Below are 18251 nucleotides of genomic sequence, written 5' to 3'. Positions count from 1 at the left end.
GTATGTACCAACTTGTTCCAATAGCACCCTCATTCTATACTGTGGGAAAGGATGGCCAAGGCAGTCAAAGAGATTTCCAATTAATTCAAATTTGAAGGGTAGATTTTAAAAAAATCAATTGTCTTTATTTTACAGTGTAAAGGATTTCTGCAGTCCTTTGTGAAACGCCTGAATTTATCAATGTAAATTCAGACCACACTTGTAAAAGATCTGATAACTTTGTAACCATTCTGAAAGCAAAGTTTAAACACTACTAGGAATTAACATCCTCCTGACAATACGAGAACTGTGCTGCTGGCTACACATTAAAGCAAAAAATTTGTTCTTATGTGAACAAAGGCACCACGACTCCAGACCAGTCAGCAGGGATCTCTGGATCTACTGTGAAAAAGAAGACAGAGCCTTGTCCTGAATCAGTTATCAGTTCATTGCTTTCTGCTCTGCATGTGCAGAAATCATAAAGAGGAGCCCTTAGATGATTTTAATTGAACACAATAATTGGTAGAGGTAAGTCTGTTCTAAGACACTGCTTACATTTGTAAGGGAAAAGAATAATAGAAAGAAAATGATCTTATGGAAAGATAAATGAAGTTATGTAGAAATCCACATTATCACTATTAAATGAAAATAATATTTAAACTTATTGAGACATGAACCTGTATAAATACTGGAGCAGGGTGAAAGGCATTCCACTGTCATGAAGGAGTTACAGAGACTTCAGAAAACAAATGCACAGTTGTGAAAGTTCATGTATAAACTTGCTATCTTGATACTGTCCATCACAAATATACAGCAACTATTGGGAGGACAAAAAAGGAATCCATTACAAGCATTATTCCTGTTTTTTGAAAAAATTATCTCTGCTCTGACATAATCTGTTAACTTTTAGCATTTGGTACCTTTAAATCAGAATGAGAAGCTAATGCAATCCACCAAGAAACTCAGCTAACAGCCTTCCAGCAACTCACCACCAAAATTGTAGAAAAAAAAAAAAAAAGAAGGCAGAGTTAAACTGAAACACTGACAAAACTGAGTTCCCAGTAATATGAAAAAAGAGAGCCAAAGCGATATTCCAGATGGAGATTATTTGGATTTACAGCAGTGAACTGTGTAAAACTAAAGAAATGGTAATAAAGAATGAAAGTCAATCTGACTGTTAAACAGAAGGGATAAGAAACAGTGCCACTGAGAGATGGGTGTGTTAGTCAGCAATGTGAAATGGGATATCTTTGCAAGAGATTGGCTCCAGAGCTGACAATCCTGCAACATGTCAGTTCTTTTGAAAGTAAAACCAGCAACTCCTATTAAGTGCCAGCTAATCTGTAGTGAGTTATGAAAACGACTTGCCCATGCACTGTTACTTTACAACAGGGAACAGAGGAGGGGTGGAATAACTCTCTGCATCCCTCCTTTGCTCCAGAGGCTGGCTTTGCAGTACTGGCTCTGGAAGTCTGCTGCTCTAGCAGTGGAGGCTGATGGAGGACCCCATGCCTCAGGGAGATGGATGCTGCAGCACCTTTGCACCCGAGCCCTGAGCCCTGAAGCTCAGTGACAGCATCCAGTGTGCATTCACCAATTCCCTCTTCACTCTTAAAGGTGCTGAAGTAAGGAATAAAGAAGATATCTGGGATGAGACAGTTTGGAATGGACTCCCTGCTACCTTCACAACTACAAGTCAGGGTCTCAGTGCAGATCAGACAGCTTCCCTCCCACTGGGAGAGCAGCACAGCTGGCAAGAGGATCCCAGGCACTGACCTGTCATACTCAAGGGCATCAAGGTATCTGAATCTTTCTTAATGCTGGAAGAGTAAATTATAAATGTATTTTATTTCAGTGAGATGTTAGGCTACACGACATTGACATTTACAGGCTTCTTCACAGCTCAGTTTCCAGTTTGCTCTCACGTTTATCTGATGTCTTTATCAGAGACCACCTGCACCCCACACAGCTCCAGCTGAATTCTGCACTGCACTCACAGACAGCCCTTGGCCATATTAAATGTTTAACCTGAGATGTGGCAGAACCTTTTCCTTGCTAGGGACTGAAAGCCTTCTGATCACCTTTGACAGTGCACAACTTGACACACATTTTTCCATTACCCAATAGTAACCAGAACAATAAATAAAATGTGTTGGCAAGCAGCCTGAAATAAAATCACAAGTCACATTGAGGCCTGACTCCTATCTCACCTTCTCTTGTTGTTTCTTTCTGTCTCACTCAGCATTTTAAAATCTTATTCTTCCTCAAAGCATCCATTTAAAGCTGAGATCAGGGAGTAAAAGCCATGGGCCTGAAATGCTTTCTTTTCTCCCACTGCCTAGAGATGCACAGCAACAGCTGGAAGGAGCCTTGTTCTTCTGGACACAGCCCACAATTCTGAACTCCAAAATTTGGCTTCTGCTATTTCTGCATCAGCCTCCATTTGCCAGCCCATTGCTGTTGTTTGCTGCTTCTCTTTTAGTTCATTCACCCACTTTTCACTCTTCCTGTGCATCCTGGTTTTTACTCACACCCTCCCCTCTCCAGCTCTCTTCCCACACTCTTGCTCCTTCTTTTCTTCACCTTTGTAAACTCCAAGTCTTGCTGCATCAGCTTCTAACACCCAACAGCAATGTCTTCTAGAACAGGGTTTTGACCTCTCTCTTCATGCTCATGTGCACACACCCTTTATGTGACTCTTATTTATGAAACACATACTTAATAGAGCAGTAGATGGTTACTTATCTTCCTGCATCAGGTTGAGTGGAGAGATCATTTATTCACACAGGTCTCTGGAAAGGACTTGTATTGGAGCAGTGGTTGGTTCCCTACTCTGTTGTTGCTTGGTACCATGTTCAGGATCATCCATGAAAGACAGGGCAAATTAGACCAGTTCACTCCCACAGGTAAAAGCAGCAAAGGGTAATTAGAAAAAAAACCTAAAAACAAAACCAAAACCAAAGCCAAAACAAAAGAAAAGAACCACCAACCAACCCACCAACAAAACAAAAAAAGCAGACAAGAAAAAGTCCTTCAGACAGAAATCAAGGTTAAAGGTTTAGCAGCCAGAACAGTATCAGAGAGGAGAACTTTATATGACAAATATCACATGATAATCAGAAAAAAAGTTAAGCCAGATGTCTGAATTTTCAGAAGTCACATGTGTTGTCTCCCCTGTACAGCTCCTAGGGGAAGGAAGTACTTGTATTTAAAGCCTTCTTTCTATATTGTTTCTTGAATTATACTTACTGCTTGTGTAGTAAGTGGAAAAGTGATCTACACCTGTTATATGTAAATCTCTTACCCTGTTTGAAGTACACCAGAGCAGAACATCTATCTGACATTTTAAATTAATGAGACAGTTGTGTACTGTCTTTAGCTGTGCCACTGTCAATCAGCTCCATTTTGTTTAATACACTGTGCTCACAAAATGTGTGAAATGTTTTCTAGATAGAATGGGAGTGTAATCCTGACCTTTAAAAAAGGGTAAAATTTAGATAGCTCATTCTCACTCTTGGCATATTTTACTGCTAAGACATATTTAGCACAGTCTTAAAATTGAAACTCTTATCAGAGCTAACGTAGAATGGAAAGTAAAAGTCAGTAAGAATGTCCCTAAATTAAACTGTATCAGTCTTTCCCACAGTTCCTGTAATATGTTCCAAATGGATGGCAGTCAGATGGTAATTATAAATCACTGCTTTCAGTTTTCTAACTTGAGCATGGTCCAAGATAGACAGTGAACACCTCTGAAATAGCTTATACTGCCACCTCAAAGACTTCAGGAAGATGTTAGGTTTGCTGTCGTTCTGTAGGACTTACATGGCAAAATCTGAAAAGTGTCTTCTCACATAAGGTTTTTGTACCTCTTTACAATTTGAGAAGGTGTTGGGCAGCAGCAGACACTCTGGAATAATCTTCTGTGAACTCAGGAAGATGGTACTATACTGTGTCATTCTTAAGTCACTTTAGAATTTTTTTTTCAGGAACAGCACTAGAAACCTTTTTTAAAAATGAAAGATATTGGCATTCATGGTGGGGAGTGGGGGCATCCTGCTGATTGGATTTTAGACAGTTTTTTTGATCAAATTCTATCTGTCACTAACTTACAGAAATATATTAATAGTGCTCAAAGGATCATTTATTGCACTATTGATCTGTGAAAAATACAGACTGGGTAAGTTTCCTACTTGCAGTTTCCTCTTCCACAGCTCGCAGAATCTTGTGAAATGTTCCAGCAAATTCAGGCTGGAGTAATACTAGAACAGCTATAGAAAATGTTGGATACACAAAAATGGAGCAATGGACAGTAAAGGCTCTTCCAAAAGGAAGCTTGAGAACACATAAATATATTTCAAACAAAAGTTCTAACCTGGTGAAATTTGCACCAGAGGCTTAACATTTTACTTAGTGACTAACTCTATTTAAATCAATGAGGCTATTCACAGCATGTAAAACTTGACACATACACAAGGCTTTACAGGATCAGGGCCAAATATTTTTTTAAGAGTGTGACTTGCTTGGAGACATTCCAGAGAAAAATGAACCATGTGGAGCTCTCTATAAAATTGTTGGCACCATTCTGCTTATTAAATAGACATGAATTCACTCAAACAAAATAAGGTCTAGACATTTATATCAAGTATGTGGAAGTTTGTGCCTATTATTCCTAAATTTAAAAAAAAAAGTGATAATGCTTCTAGATTTGTAGGTTGGGTTAAATTCTTGTGAATCTTCATTTAAAGTTTTATAAGCTTCCCTCTCTTACCTATTTTAGTATCTTACCTATAGTTTTTCTTTCAGGCTAAGTTTGTTCTGTGAGCCAGTAAATTGCTGGAAGTTTCAATGGAAAATAATTTTTATTATTTACTTCATTATCTTAGATGTGGCAAAACATAAAACTTCCTATCTTACCTCAAATTAATTCCATGCTGAGACAAGAATTTGTTGTTCAATTTGCAGCTTGTGTATTGAAGAGCAATATATTCATTTCAGGAACAGAGTCTAATTTTAGATCCATATTGAAGGTGTGATGAAAAGGCAAATGCTGGGAATATCAGTAGGACTTTTCAAGAGCAAGCCCAATATAGTTCTTGAACTATATAATGATTGTGAGATTAAAGAAATCATAGAATAGAGTTTACTGATCTAAGTGGAACCTGTTATTTACCTGAAATTATTTATCCCCCACCTGTTATCATGGGCATGGCCTTAAACTACTTCAGATAAATGTGTCAACATTAGAGCTCTCCAAGAAAACAGAATTAGTCATTTGGCCCACTGGGTGCTGGACTGCTGGTGGGTAGCTGCTGCCAGCCCTTTAAATAAGAGGTCAGGGGAGACATGTGGAACATCTGGCAACAGCAGGTACTTTTGTTAATCCCACAGGCCACAGGTCACATTGTACCACAGCTCACAAAATCAGCCACTTTTAGCAAAGTAGGTTTGCTTGACCTCAAGGTGTCTTGAGGTCAGATTCAAAAACTTCTGCAGATGTAGACAGGAACCCAGCAGGATCTTCACAAGTCCCCAGGTGCTTGCTTCCAATTGGTTTCTCATAGGGACTGTCTTTGTAGGAATACTTTAAAAACAGTTCAAAAATATGGCATTAGGTGTCTTAAAGCACACTGCTTCAGGCTGCAGACAGCCAGATGCTGCTTTTTGGGTATTTGGTTTTCAGCTAAAGTTAGGGCAGCTGTCCCATATCCATACCCAAATCCTCTAGTCCTCCCAGTCTGGGAATGAAGGAGACCTGGATGGGTTAATAGGGAGAATTGCTGCATGAACCAGGTACATTTTAGTGAACAGAATTGCACTGAATGTCTTGGAAGTCTTCTTCTTCTGTGACAATCCCTGTGAGTTCTTCAACAGATATAGCACCCCACATTTACAGGGAAAAGAATAGTTTCTTCACCAGCTGGGCTGGGCTTGATGCTTCAAAATCATCCCTGAAACAAGGATTCCTTCCCTTCTATAGGCATACTTTCCAGAGCAATTTCTGCATTCCTATTTTTAAAAGTTGCACATTTTGAAGATATGGGAACACATGCTCTTTGCAAGATAATCTCCAGCTCCTTCCCCACTCCATACTGTCACACTGCTCAAAACCAATTTTAATGCATTGCTGCAAAGTCTGTTATAGAAATGTATATAATCTATATGATGACTTGCCTGAGAAAAAATGGGGAATATTGCCAAGAACGGTAATTGCATTTTTAAGGTTTCAGAGTGTTTAGAGGTGGAAGTATTGAATCCAGAGCAATGTCCTTGAAAACTATACAGCAAATACAAGGATCAGCAGATTAGCACTAGATGGCACTACAGTAATTTCCACTCAAAAAGCAGAGGCCAAGAACAGGGAATGATGGACTCAGGTCCAGCTCTGAATGGGAAGCTCAGATTTACCATCCAAATTTTACTTGTGTGGCCTAGGGAGATTCTGGGGAATATAAGGTGTAGCAGTCTTTCCAAGGACTAAAATATAGAGCCTTCACTTATATAGAGCCTTCACTTCACTCGAAAACTTATATAATACAGATGATGAAGAGTGGAAAGCTACCTGAATGTTTTAATTTCACAAAGTGAGAAAACAAGGTACCTGAAAATCTGTTATGTTCTACTGAATCCAAGGTAAGCATACCTAGATTCAGAATATCAAAAGGATTCTCACTCAAAAGCACACCAGAAGTGTTAATTGTTGTTTGGGCAGACAGTTCATTGTCTGTCTGCAGATACAAACTGCCTGTTTGTAATTACAGTGGTTTGTGCTTAAAAGTGAAAACTTGATTTCTTTCGCCAAAATCACCTGGATTTTGGGACTAACCTCATATCTTACATTTCCTGTCACACAAAGTTAAATGCTGGCTGTTGCCAATTTCTAGTAATATTTCCCACGGGTGATAGCTAACATCAAAGCTCAATCCATATCTTGTTCTTATAACAGTCAATATAGCTCATTATCTCTAGCACACTGATTTGAGAACTTTTGGAATTTTGCAGAGGTACAGTCTTTACACAGGCAGAACTGAGTGATTCTGTAGCTTACATTATCAAATACATATAGGAGAAAATAGAGCCTGTCAAGAAAGTCATACTCATTCTTGTAGGCTGAACCACTTTAAACTAAATGCATACGTTTGTGGCATTGAAAAAAAAAAAACAAACCATGGTCTACCTCAGATTTGAATTCTAAAACACTGTAGAACCAGATTTATAAATCTTGAAATTCCTTTAAAAGAAATACCCAAGTGCAGATTATTCACTGCAACAGCACTACAAGTTATTTTTACAATAGAATTATTTTTCTATTATTCCTATGAGTTATATTTTGCCTTCTCTTATGCTCCAGGTTCAAATCCTCAAGGGTAATTATTATCTCTTTCACTGGAATCAGTGGGAGTTAGATATTTCAAAGATTGGAAACTCTGACATTTAAATTTTAAGGCAAGTTCAATGAATGTTTGAGTTTCTTCAAGTAAATCTTGTTCTAGTCATACAGCTACATATACTTTAGAGATATTGCCAGCTAAAAGTCCATTTACTTGTCAGTCAAAAACAACCAAAAAAACCCTACTAATAGATTCCTTTACCACAAGAATGGTCTTTATCAATGGAAATAGCCTGACTGGAGACAATATAATCACTTAAGTAAATAAGCACTGGAACCAGTAGTATTTGACCATAAGCTCTGCTCTCACCCAGCCACTGTGTGGAGGTTAACTCAATGGGCTTTCATCCCAAAAATGCTGAAGAGGGTTAAGAGCATAAAAATCTAGCATTGCACCCTTGCTTCAAACTGCCAACACTTAAATAGCATCATTTAGTAATAAATGAGACGCCCCTTGTGCTGGAATTGGACTGTTTGCCCATGCAAGGCTAAACCTGTGGTAAAGAGGAGAGACATATGATCTCCAAAAACACTTTAAACTCTCTCCTTCAGTCATGAGCCACTGCTCTTTGAAACGATTCCTGTGTGGCTCTGAGCACATCCTGAGAAAATGTTCTGGTTGTCCTACTTCTTCTAATGTGTTCTCTAATAAGGGCTCCTTTTAATCTGTGCTTTAAATCTCCTTTAATCTGGTCATGGTTTCACACTTTGAGATGTTTCCCTGAGGCCTCCTCTCACCTCAGAAGAGGCTTGAAAACAACCATAACCTGCTGCTTGCTTTCTCAGACATGTCTATGACTGTTTCTGGAGTCCATGTTGGTGCTGACAGACACTGCAGGCTCCATCCTAGATGCAGGAATGGTCTGTGTAGCTGGCAATGAAGCGTGGCCCTCTTGGAATTACTTGGTGAAGGTCTGATGAGACATGCAGTTTATTGTTCCCATCTTGCAACCTGGGTGACTTTACCAAAGTCAATCCCAAGAACCCATTTGAAGTCCAAAATGGCATCTGGAAAAGATCCCCAGCAATGTGTTATGCCTGTGGGAAACAACAACAGTGCCCCAAAGCTCACTGTTTTCTTTGTCACCGCACCAGAACAGGGTGACACGGAGGTGGAAGAGCAAGGCCAGCTTCAGTGGAGGTGTATCAGTGCCCAGCTGTGCAGAGCTGGGAAGAGCACTGTGCTTGACAGATGTGCTCAGTGCATTGCTAGGGACATTGGCAAACCACTCTGGGTGTGTGTGTGTGTGGGTGTGTGAGGCAGGAGAGCCAGGAGTTGTCTTACCTGGCTCTATCACCAGGTAACTCGCCTAAACTAAACCTATGCTCTCTTAGTGCCAATGGCAAGGTAGGTAGGTTAATAAATATATTCTGTTCTAACCTAGAAGACAAATATTAAAAAACTACTTTAGAAGGTTATTAGCCACTATTTAGTTAGCTGAACATGTAATAAAAGTTTTCCCTCATTTAAAAAATAAGGCAAACAATCGTGAAATATTTTCAAAATATAGCACATTTATGACAATCTAATTCCCTTCTAGGTTTAATATTCACATTTGAAACTTTCCCAACTTCTTCAATTTATCTATTGCCTTGAATTTTGTCCCTCTTCATTTCCAACCTAGCCTGTTTCACTCCTCCTCAGACAGCCTGGGCTACCTGGGGATCACAATAGAGCTGCTGCCCTTATTGAGGTGCTTGGGAGTGTTTAGCTGCATTCAAAAATCACGTTAGTAGCCACTAACACCAGCCATTACTGATTATCATCAGATTTTTATGAAAATAAAATAGCTAAATCCTAAATCCTATATTGCTGATATTCAGTGCTTTGAAAACACAGAAGTTGTTCAAAACATCTTTGCTGCAAGTCCAGAAATCTCCAAGTGGAATGAAGCCACCAACCAGAATGTCTCCCAAACCACCTTGTGGTAGGCACTGCCTCAGAAGAATACAGCCTGCACAAATATTCTCGGGGACTGTGCAGCTGCTTTGATTTTTTACACTCAAATTATGCTGACAATCAAGTGACCTGGAGAACCAAGAGATTTTTTAGAGCTATTTTGTAGGTTGTTCAGTAAAAAACCTTGGTCAGTGTAACACAGCCCTGTTGATGCTGGTGTCAGGTGTCACACGCAATTTTTCTTCACCTTTCTCCAACTAACGGTGATTTCTGCAGATTAAAATTGCTCTTACAAGTGCTGAAAACCAGTCTTCCATGTTGAATCATGGAAGGCATGGTCTGCCAATCCTGCAGTACAGTGGACAGTCAGAGGGACAAAGCACTGAAAATACAAGCCTGGCATGCATCTGGGTGGTGTTAATTTGGCTTCAACCCAACCTCCTCCTACTGTTGCTGTAGCCTGAAAAATTGTGCAAATGCATTGCTGCTGAAGAAAGGAAGGAAAACGAAACAAGTGCAGAGAACAGAGCCACCAGCTCACATTAGTATTCTGCCCCAGTGAAATGAACCAGATCCTTCAGACTAAACAGGCACAAACCAAGGTCTCCTCGGGAATACAGCTGCTTGAATAGGAATGGCTCTAATCTCAGCAGTACCACAAATCCCCTTTGAGAAAAGGAACTTTGGGACTCTTTAAATTTTTAATTGTTCCTCGTTTTCTGTGAAACAGCACTGTGCCTCAAGCACTCTAATAACATTGCTGGCTTGCTCTGCTGTAACAATCTGTAAAAACTCATCCAGTCAGATGATTTGGAGTTTAATATCAAATTGCTTTGGAGAACATTCATGGCTGGAAGTGCATAATAATATGTTTTATTATTGCTGTAAAAAAAAAAAAAAAAAAAAAAAAAAGCTAGAAGAGAAGTGGTTTGCTTTCATCCACTGGGGAGCTCTGCTTTGTCATTACATTCTGTGCAATGATAATTAATGATTCCACAACCAGCACTAAAAAAAAAATGTTCCCTGGCTAAAATTTTCAAAAGTAACTAATGGTTTGAGGTTTCTTTGCTTTTATGAATTCAGTTTGAAATACCTTGAAGATGGTTTTCAGAAAAGGCTAAGCACTGATTTTCTGCAAATGGTCAAGCTCCCTCTCAAAACCTTCAGACCCTGTCATTTTAAGATCATGGTAGATACTGTTTACTGGTGACAAAAGTATGCCAATTCATGAATTAATAACAGAGCACCACATTAGATCACAAATAAATCCATTTCAAAGGAAAAATTATACCTTCCTTGCACCTGCAAGAACAGACTTCTCAACTCTTGGGATGACTGGAAATTACTTAATGATCAAACAAACAAGCAAAAGAGGGTAGGCTAGGGACCGGTTCTAGCAGTTGCTTTGTATTACTCAGTAAAAGAAAGATGAAGAATGCATACTACACTCTTGGGTGGTGCTTGGACGTGTCAGAGAACTTGTGAGTGTCACTGCATGTGTTGTGCCTGCCTGAAGCTGTCCTGGAGCCTGGCTGTCCTTTTTCTGGCAGGAGGAGTCACTATTAACACCTATGCAAAGTGGGATCCTGCAACCAAATCAGAAAGTTGATGTTTCAGCTTTGATGTCAATGCTTATTCAAAGTCCAGAACAACGGAGAAAGGAGCATCATAGATGTTCTTATTTCATCCACCCAAATGACTCCGCTTCCAAAAAAATCATAAAGGCTTCCAGGTCTTTTCCCCAGCTCAGCTGCAGTGGAGGAGGCAGAGGGAAGCAGAGGGCTGGAAAGCAAGTAACCAGCCCCTTCTGAGCTCTTCCTCCACCACAGTGATTACACTGGGGTATCCTTATTTCATGCCCCTCTATTTCTAGTCATGTTCAGTTAGCCCAGATTAAACAAACTTGGATTTATATTGTCCAGCTTAGTCCAGTCACTTCACCAGCCTTGCCTTTTCTTTGAAGGGCAGTCCCTGGCTAGGGCAGGTGTGCTGGATGTTCAAATCAACATTTAAAAATCTATTTTTCTTCTGATACCTGAAGTTCTTGCATTCTTAAGTGCAACCTTGCCTTCTATTTATTTAGGCAAGATAGAACTTCTGGTCCTGTAAAATTAACATGATTCTGCTTGTGAACAAACAGATCACCAAGCTGTGACTGATTTTACATGTAAGCAAAGCTGCCAGAGGTCAGTGAAGGCAAAGCAGGGCAGCACTTGGTAGGTGAAGGTGCCCAGCAGGCTGGCCTGCTGATGAGGGTTCCTCCATTCTTAATCCTGAAGCTGTGCCATGTTGGGATTATTTTTGTTAGATTAGACACCAGACAAGACCCTGCATTTTCTCTACCTTTCCCAGGATTGTCCACTTTTGCTTTGCAGAAATCTCTTGTCCCTATTGCAAGTCCCTCTTGCCAAATCTTGTGGTTTATCTAGTACATACTCATCAGCCTTTTGCTTCAAGGTGTCCTTTGCTGACAGGATTTATCCACAGACACCAAGATTTCCTCAGCAGGATAATGAAAGTGCTTATTGTTTTACTCCTCCTCTCTTTCCTTGCTATTATACTAGGTTTTCCATCACTAATTATTCTTCTCTGCCTGGCTGAAGGAGAGAGTAATATTCATCTCACTCTGAATGGAAAAAGACTGGAAGTAAGGAGGCAGCATGGAGTACTCACACTAATGATGACTACCCTGATTCCCATGGGCAATCCTCTGGCTTGGTGTGTCACCATGGCCTAGAAATGCACCCTAGCACAGGAAATTCCTACCACTGTATCTGCACCTCAGTTCCACAGACACACAGATTTCTGGGCACAGATGATGGGTCTGCAGAGAAGGCTGCTTGCCACATCAGCCAGAATTTAAAAGTGCTCTTTTGCCTTGCTGAAGTCCAGTTTTACAACCCCTGACACTGAGGTTTGGTATGTGGCTGTTAGGAGTGAGGACAGAACATGTACATTGACTAACTTCTTCAAATTTATTAAGTTCCATCTGGAATGAAAAAGTTTTATTTAAGATCATCATAAGATCTATGCCTGCATTTGCTTTCTCAGAATTGCTCTAGGCAGAAGAGAGGATAAATTCTGGACAAGGAAGTGGGAGAGAGTGCTTGGGGCCAGAGCTGCAGAGGTTGCCAGGGTCAGACAATTTGCAATACAGAAGCAGGATCAGCCAGGGACACACAGAGCAGCAACAATCCAGCAGATTTGGGCTAAGGAAACATGGTTAATGTGGGGCTGGTGAAGCAAGCATGGTGGCCCATAGCAGAGAAAGTGGGCAGTGTCACCCAGGAGTGGCAGACTGAGGGCACTGTGCACAGCATGCCCCGCAGCGCTGCATTGTTGGCAGCACACACCCCGGGCTGGCGGCATGCCTGGGAAATAAACACTGAAAGATGAAAGCAAGCCAATGTGGGAGGTAGCAGCCAGCTCAGTTTCCAGCCTCTGATCACCTTCTTCCAAGTGGTGTTTCCTCACAGCATCCCCATGTCCTCCTACAATGCACAGATCATTCCCCTCCATCAGGAAAATTAATTGCCATATGAAAGATGGGGTTGCCCAGAAATTTCCCCAGGGAATTGCTTTTCATTCAAGACTGTGTGCACACCCTAAGAAAGGTGATCTGATTTCTTCCAATAGGCTCATTGCAGCCTCATAGTTTGGAACACCCACCGCAGTCCATGGCTTTCTCATATCCTTCCCAGTGTTATGGACAGAGCTCTTCAGAGCCCCACACAGTAGTGCAGAGCAGCCACAGCAAGTTCCATCATGCTTTGAGGACTGAGAGCTGGTCCCTTGCATCAATGATCCCTCACAAAATCAAAGTATGTCCTACAGCTGTGTGGGTCAGGGCATGATAACCACCAGCTTGGACATGATAACCACCAGCTGCACAGTCTCCATTCTCCTGAGCTCTGCCCACAGCCTAGCTCTGCTGGTATTAGGAATGGTATTAGGAATTTTTCTTCTTGTTTATAGCATGTAGCAACCTATTTCCTTTCTTTTCCTCCATCCTATCATCAGATCTTTAAAATGAAACAAAGCAGTTGATTATTTCTCTCCAGCCAGTTGTAAGTTCTTTGTCCTAGTAGCAGGCCAGAATGGCAGGTGTTTTCATTAGATGAAAACTGTTGGCTGAACTTTAATCCTGACAAAAATGGTAAAATCAAGAGGACCTGCTCTACAAATATAAAGAGACGTAGCAAATCTGAGGGTTTACGTTTCTAAAACTTTATACTTCTGATAAGTTTTAAGTATCTAGCATAAAAATTTTTACTGCGTACTGGAAATGAAAATGCTACCATTTGCTACAGAATTAATTAAAAAGCGAAACAGCCTATAAGTTGAGGTTAAAACTGATTCATAGAACTTTTATACAAGTGGAGTCAGTGTTGGATAACTGCAGAAAAGACTCTTGTGGTTTAACCCCTGGCTTCATCCTCTTTCTATCTTCCCTTCAGGTATTTATACACCTGAGTAAGATCCTCTTCTAAGCCTTTTCTCCTCCAGCCAGAACAGCTCCATCTCCTCCATCCCCTCTTTACAGGAGAGGTGCTCCAATCCCCTAATACCTTAGCGACCCTCTGTTGAGCTCTCTCCAGTAGCTTTGTACCTCCCTTGTACTGGGGAGCTTCGCAGGTTCAGCCTCACCAGTGCTGAGGACAGGAGCAGAATCAACTCCCTCAACCTGCTGGCACCATGCAGCCCTGGATGCTGCTACCCTTCTCTGCATCAAGGGAGTGTTGCTGGCTCGTGTTCAACTTGGTGCCCACCGGGACCTTCCCACAAAGCTGCTGGGACAGCCCCCTGCACGTACAGGCACCTGGGGCTGCTGCTCCCCTGGTGCAGGACTTGCATTTTCCCACGTTGAGCTGTTAACCAGATCCTGGCTATGCTGGCTCTATATTTATTTTGCCTGTTGTTGCTACGTGTTAGCACATTCTTTCTTGCACTGTTTATGTAGGGCTGCCAAGTGGCAATTCAGCTGCATTTGTGCGGGGTGCACATGAATCCTTCATGAGTGCTACCCCACTCTGGAAATGTAAATTCACACACTGCCCTCATCAGTATCATTTTGAATGCAACTAACATCCATTAGCTATGTTTCATTATATTTTTCATCCTCTTCCAAGGTGCAGAATTGCTTATACAGTGTATTATTAAATCTTTGGGGTTTTTTGCTGGTAATGTAGATGCTAGGTTGTGTTCTGTATACTGAAGTATTTTAAGTTGTCTCTTCTTCAGGCTAATCCAGGGTGGTTACCTCAAAATCTGCTCACAGGGCAAGTGCTGCCCCTTCCTCTGGAGCACTTGGTGGCTTCCACTGAACTTGTTTTAGTTTGTTGAGATTTTCCTTGCATTTTGTGACCCCAAACTGGATGCACTATTCCACAAGTAGCTGAGCAGAAATAAATAATCTCTTTCTTTGGCCTACTGGCTATGCTTCCAATAGTATGACCCAGGATGTTCTTGGCCTGACACCAATGTGCTGTCCAACGAGACCCCACATCCTTTGCTTCAAAGCTGCCCCACAGCCCATCAGTCTCCACCCTGTGTTGTTGCAGAGGCCTGTTCCTTCCCAAGTGCAGGACCGGTCAAATTTCCTTGTGTTCATCCTTGCTGGGTTTCACAGGCTTCCTATCATGTCATTCCCCACCCGGTCTACATGCACTTAAATGGCAGCTCTATCCTTCAGCACTCACTGTTCCTGCTTTAGCACCACCTGCAAGCTTGTTGAGCACACGCTCTGTGTCCTCCTCAAAAGCCTCTGAGAAAGATGCCGAGAGAACTGGCTCCTGCCATTCTCTGCTTGCTGCTGCCTCCCAGTAGAGTAAACCCTGGACCCTTCCCTCCAAAGGGTCCTGCATCCTTCCTCATCTGAATGCACCGTAGTGTCCCAGTGTGCCTGCCAGACACAGGAAAATGTGATATGTTCTGTCACTTGGAATAGCAGCCATCTTTTTGCACTGGTGCAGCAGAGAGCGATTCCTTTGCCGACGCGATCGGATGTTCCTTCATCTGCGCTTAGGCCAAGCCATGGATGTGCTCTCCATTACACGGGGGAAGGGAGATGAAACTGCTTTGAATGGGGTATTGCTCCCAACAGCACTGTAAAAAGGCCAATCACTTGGGTTTTTTTAAATTTTAAAAGTTTAATAGTAATAAAATAGTTATAAAAATAGTAATACAATTCGAGTAATAATAATTTGGACAATTTGAATTAGGACAATATGAGACAATAGAAACAAAGAGTTATGGACGCCCGGGTACCTTTTTCTGGGCAGCACAGGCCCGAAAAAGGGCACACGTTAACAAAGGATTAACGCTTAAAAACAATAGCCTGTTGCGTATTCATACATCTCATACACGATGCATAAATTCCATTCAAACACAGGATTCTGTCTGGTCATCGTCAACTTCTTCCTCTGAATCCTAACAGCGCCTTCCAGATGGGAAGAAGTTCGTTTCTCCTGATAATGGGGCAATAAATTCTCTTTCTCTGAAAGATTTAGGTGTCCTGTGGCTGCTATCTCACTGCAAGTCCTTTCTTTAAAAAAAGTATCCTACATAGCATAGTTTATATTTTAACAATTTTTATAACCTAAAACTATATTAAACACACTAATTAAGAGAATTAATACAGCATTACTTTCTAACACAACACATATAATATTCATTTTAATATTTGCGAAAAGCCAATCCTAAAATACGCATTTTCCACAATACCGACGTGTCTCCAAGGGCCTCCACGCGTTAAGCTGTTGCTGCTCCCTGCAGCACGCAAGGAGCCGCCGGCAGGCGCAGTGCCGGGGCGGTCCCTGCCTGCGCAGCATCCGGCGTCCCGGGAGCCGCACTGTGAGAAGCCACCAGCTTCCCCCCGCCGTTCCGCTCCGCTCCGCCCCGCCCCTGACGCCGGCTGTCGCGGGGAATTCCGGCTGCCGGCGGGGCGGGGGCTCCGCTCGGCCGCCCCTTCCCCGCCGCCCGCCCCCGCACGTGGCTCCGCCCGGACCCAAGATGGCCGCCGGCCGGCCGCCCCATTCCCGGCGCGGGCATCGCGCCCGACTCCAAGATGGTGGTCAATGGAGGCCACCGGAGACAGCCTAGCGGGTCAGTGCGAGCGCCGTGCCCCGGTTGGCTGGGCGACGCCCCGCCCCCGCCAGCCCGCCGCTCCCATTGGCGCCGCGGGGGGCCAGGCCGGCTCTCATTGGCCGGCGAGGTGTCGCTCCCGGTGTCTCCGCTCCGGGGCCCGGGGAACTATTTTACATTGGGCGGAGGGAGGGAGGGGGCTCGGTCCGGTCGCTCCGGGAGCGGCACCGGCGGCGGGCCCGGGCCGGGGATGCTACGGGCGCTGCCCCCGCCGGGACGGCGCTGAGGCGCTGCTGCCCCCGCCGGGACGGCGCAGCGGTAGGTGCTGCCTCCGGTCGGGGCGCGGGCGCGGCGGGCGGGCGGGACCTGCCTGCGCCGCTCGCCCCCCGGCGGCCGCGGCCCCGCTGCCGCTCGCCGAGGCCGCGGCTGCGTGCGGGAGGGAGGCGGGAGCTGCCGCCCTGTCCCGGCCCGAGGGCGTCGGGGGCCGGGGGAAGAGACGGCGAGGACTGGGCTGTAGCCGCGGCCGGGAGAAGGGCGCCTGGGGCGGGGGAGGCGCGGAGCGGTGCGGGGGGGCGGCTCCGTTCGGTGCCGGCCCCCGCTGAGGGCTCGAGCGGAGCCCCGCGAGCGGGCATCGAACCTGCCCGGCCGGACGGCGCTGCCCGGGGTCGGCACCGGGGCCATGGTGCGGCCGGTGCGGGAGCAGCGGAGCGCTCGGCGCTCTCCTGTGCCCCAGTCTGCGCGCACGGCTTGTCCGTATGGAAATGTCCTGGCAGAATGACCACTGAAGGGACCTCGGCGCGGCCAGGCTCCCGTTAACCCTCGCTGCGGAGCGGCGTGCGCTGGGCAGCGGGCCGGGCTCCCTCGTGAGAGCGCATAAAAGTTTGCAAGTGGTCCTTAGACGCATCTGATTCGAAGTTGTGAATGATTTCTTGGAATTGTAGGAACAGTAAATCGAGTTATTTCTGCTGTTGTTGTTAACTTTATACTTCAATACTTGCACTGAATCACAGGAGCTTAATCCCATGGAATACATTTCTGTCCCTGAATATTTGTTTCATCAGGGTTGTGTATAATCTGGTGATGTGGTTTTATGAACCCAGCATGTACAATAGTCTGTTTCCATTCCCTGAATACTTACAGAATCCTCCCCTCTTGTATTTTTTCCCCTCTCCTGTAAAGCTTGTTGAAGTTTTCTGCACTGTTTCTGATTGTAAGCAATACATTTTATGTTGTTCATCATGTGGCACCATATCCCATACTGTGAGGTCTGATCCCAGGCCATACCACACAAACCAAAGATGCTTTTTCACTGGAGCTAATTTCAGTATTGTTTGGGAATGTTACATCCATAGAAATCTGGAAGTGTGATCCGTGCACCTCAAGACCTTGTGTCATGCAAGTTTGTGCCATGAGAAGCTTGTGCTGAAGATCTCATGCAGCTCTCAGCCTGAGCATAACCCCTGTTACCTTGAATATCCTCAGCTGATGAGTTTGCTGCAGTGAGACACTTGAAAAGGAGGCAAGTTTCCAAGTTAGCAACCTCCTACTTCATTCAGTTGTCAGTCTGTAAACCAAGATACTCAAATGGACCTCATATCGAAGCAATAGCCTTAGCAATAGAGTTTCTGTCAGAACAATCCAATTCTTTACATTTCTGTACATGACTAAGTATGGCAGAGTGAATTATTTGTCAGTCCAAAGCAAGCGACAAGAAAGAGAAAACAAACCAATTTTGTGACCTGGTGGACTGAGTGGATGAAATCTGTTCTGATTTTCCAGTTGGTCTAAATGCCCTGCCTCTGCTCTGGTTTTCAGCATTGCATTAGCAATACAAATCAGGCAGTGAATTCAGACAGTTGGGTAGCAGTAGCTTGACATGACTTCATGTGTATGAGAGCATTG

At 43.6% G+C, this 18251-nt stretch overlaps 1 protein-coding gene across 2 annotated transcripts in view; it reads left to right on the top strand.

Annotated features, from left to right (window-relative positions):
* Positions 1 to 16280: 16280 nt before the first annotated feature.
* Positions 16281 to 18251, top strand: part of SOCS5 (suppressor of cytokine signaling 5) — a 33614-nt gene continuing 31643 nt past the window's right edge. Inside the window, exon 1 of one of the 2 annotated variants that reach the window (XM_063152049.1) lies at positions 16281 to 16370. The gene's annotated coding sequence lies outside the window, so the exon portion shown is untranslated. Of the gene's footprint in view, positions 16371 to 16580; positions 16668 to 18251 lie in introns of those variants that run through there. The other variant, XM_063152048.1, reaches the window with a different exon arrangement.

Source organism: Melospiza melodia, chromosome 3 (assembly GCF_035770615.1).
Source record: "Melospiza melodia melodia isolate bMelMel2 chromosome 3, bMelMel2.pri, whole genome shotgun sequence".
Classification (NCBI taxonomy): domain Eukaryota; kingdom Metazoa; phylum Chordata; class Aves; order Passeriformes; family Passerellidae; genus Melospiza; species Melospiza melodia.
Note: the sequence above shows the minus strand (reverse complement) of the source record. Positions and strands in the feature narration are given on the sequence as shown.